General features: G+C 32.5%; 1 pseudogene; it reads left to right on the top strand.

The window, feature by feature from the left end:
- Positions 1-373: 373 nt before the first annotated feature.
- Positions 374-2136, top strand: LOC149555198 (pentatricopeptide repeat-containing protein At2g13600-like; annotated as a pseudogene).
- The last annotated feature ends 511 nt before the right edge of the window (positions 2137-2647 follow it).

Raw genomic sequence — 2647 nt, 5'->3', positions numbered from 1 at the left:
TAATAAAACTAAAAAGAGGCAAAAATAAAGATATGACAAACTCTTTTATAAAATTCTCCAATTCTCTATGTCAGAGGGTTTGAATAGTGCACTAGAGTTTCTTAAGGAATATATTGACATTATGATTGTAAAAATTGGGGCTTTGTATGTGATTCTAGAAGTCTATTTCATGTTCACATCATAGATCCTCTATGAATATGAGGCAATTTTTACTTACTTCTCTATGCATTCATTAGATGCATGCAATTTTTATATCAATAGAATATATGTTTTACCTCCTATGCCTATAATTTCATATAATGAAAATGAAGGGCTTATTAGAAGATATTCGCAAGTAAGGAGGGAATGATGCACATTTTTTGTAATCATTCTCTATGTTATCTCTTTTTGTGACTTGTCACAAGGCAAGGAAATTCATGCTTATGTAATTGGAAACAAACTTTAGTTAAATATTTCTCTAGGGAATGCCCTTGTGGATATGTACTCAAAACACATGGCTATAGAATTAGAAAGAAAAATGTTTGAAAAATGGTCAAGAGATACATATTTTCCTAGAACACAATTAGTATAGGCTATGTACAAAATGCATACTTTGCTGATGCTATAAACTTATTTAGTCAAATGCAACTATTGGGAGTTAAACCAGATGTAGTTACCATTGCAAGTACCCTTTCTGCATGTGGTTGCTTACAAAATATTTGAAAGGATAAGGAAATCCATGCTTATATAATTCAAAATAGAGCCTTTTCAATTTACATTATCATGAGCAATGTTCTCATAAGCTTGTATGCAAGCTACAAAAGTCTAGAGGTTGCAAGCCATTTGTTTATCAACATGTCTAAAAGAGATTTGGTATCTTGGAATGCAATTATTTCAGCTCACATCCACAAAGGAAGTTTTAGTAAAGCCATAAACCTATTTCATCAAATGGAAAATACATATTTGATACCTGATTCCATCACCATGTCAAGTATTCTATCTGCATGCACTCATCTTTCAGCTTTGAGGCTGTGGATGGAGATCCTTGGTAATATAACAAAAAATTGTATTCTTAGCATAGATGTTGTTGTGGGTAATGCCTTGATTTACATGTATGTCAAATATGCAAGACTGTTGGCTTCACCTCAAGTGTTTGACAAAATGCCATCTAATAATATTATCTTAAACAACGTAATGATTATAGGGTATGCCATATCCAATGATAAGGAGAGTGAAAAAAATGTATTTGATAAAATGTGTGAAAGAAACACATCCTTGTGGAATGTGATGATTGCACTCAACACTCAACATGGGTATACTAATGAGGCTCTAGACCTCTTCTACAAAGCTGAACTAGCAGGTATAAAACCTAGTAGTGTCACTATTGGAAGTGTTCTCTTTGCATGTTGTTAAGTAGAAGGTCTTTAGTGGGGCAAGGAGATTCACAATTACATAATAAAATATGTCTTCATTTTTGATGTCTTTGTGACAAGCACCATTATTGATATGTATGCCAAATGTGGGAGCTTACAACATATATGCCTAGTATTTGAGAAGTCATCTAAACTAAATGTGGTCATATGGACTACAATGATTCCTATGCATGTTATTGACACACATGGAGAGGAAGCTCTTTCAAAGTTTTATTAGATGTAGAAGGAAGGTTTAAAACTAGATCATGTCACCTTCATTGTTGTTTTGTCTACATGTAGTCATTCAGAAAAAATTGATCAAGGCTGGCAAAATTTCAATTGCATGGTTAAATATTATTGCATCAAACCCAATATGGAGCACTATACATGTATGGTATACTTTCTTGGTTGGGCTGGCCATCTATACAAGGTCTACAATTTTATCAAAAACATGCCACTAAAGCCAAATTCTCACATATGGGGAGCTTTTCTTTCTACCTGTAGAATCTATCATAATACAAATGTAGGAGAACATGTAGAAAATTAGAATTTTGAGGGAGGCGGCAGATACTAGAAATTATGCTCTCATGTTAAACATTTAAGTTTTAGTGGGAAGATGGGATGGATTACAAAAGATAAAAAGCTTATGAAAGAAAAATGATTGAATAAATTTCCAGGATATAGATGGATTGAGGTAAAAAGTGGAGTATATCCATTTCTTGTAGAAGACATACAATGTCCATAAATGGAAGTGTACAATACTCTAGACAAGTCTGGTGAAGAAAAGGGAGAACGATATTCCTCTACTATGCATAGAGGTGTACAATATTATAAATTGTTTCATGTTTTAGAGAGTAAAAAGATGAAATTCATTTAGACCACTTCATTTATTTAACCATTGATTTTGGGGTTATGCAAAAATGGCCTATGTCTCTTATGGTGATCAAGGCCCTTAATATTACTGTTTGAATCTCATTTTTATTGTATCATCAATTCTTATGGAAGAGAATGTCAATTGAGAAAGTTATGTGAAAATTCAATATGTATATGTGGTATGTAAGATAGATCATATTTGTATTGAACTTAGACAAGCATTATGAAGTCATCATCTTAAACATTGTTTCTTTATCTTTAGAGGCTAATAAGAAACATGTGGTAGATGTTGGCAATATCATAAGCTATAGTTGCATGAGGAGTATTGTGCCATCAGAGCAATAATGTCTAAGCTAACAGATAAATTTAATTTGGTTGTATGA

Source organism: Cupressus sempervirens, chromosome 5 (assembly GCF_028749045.1).
Source record: "Cupressus sempervirens isolate cs-2001-9-10 chromosome 5, ASM2874904v1, whole genome shotgun sequence".
NCBI lineage: Eukaryota > Viridiplantae > Streptophyta > Pinopsida > Cupressales > Cupressaceae > Cupressus > Cupressus sempervirens.
Note: the sequence above shows the minus strand (reverse complement) of the source record. Positions and strands in the feature narration are given on the sequence as shown.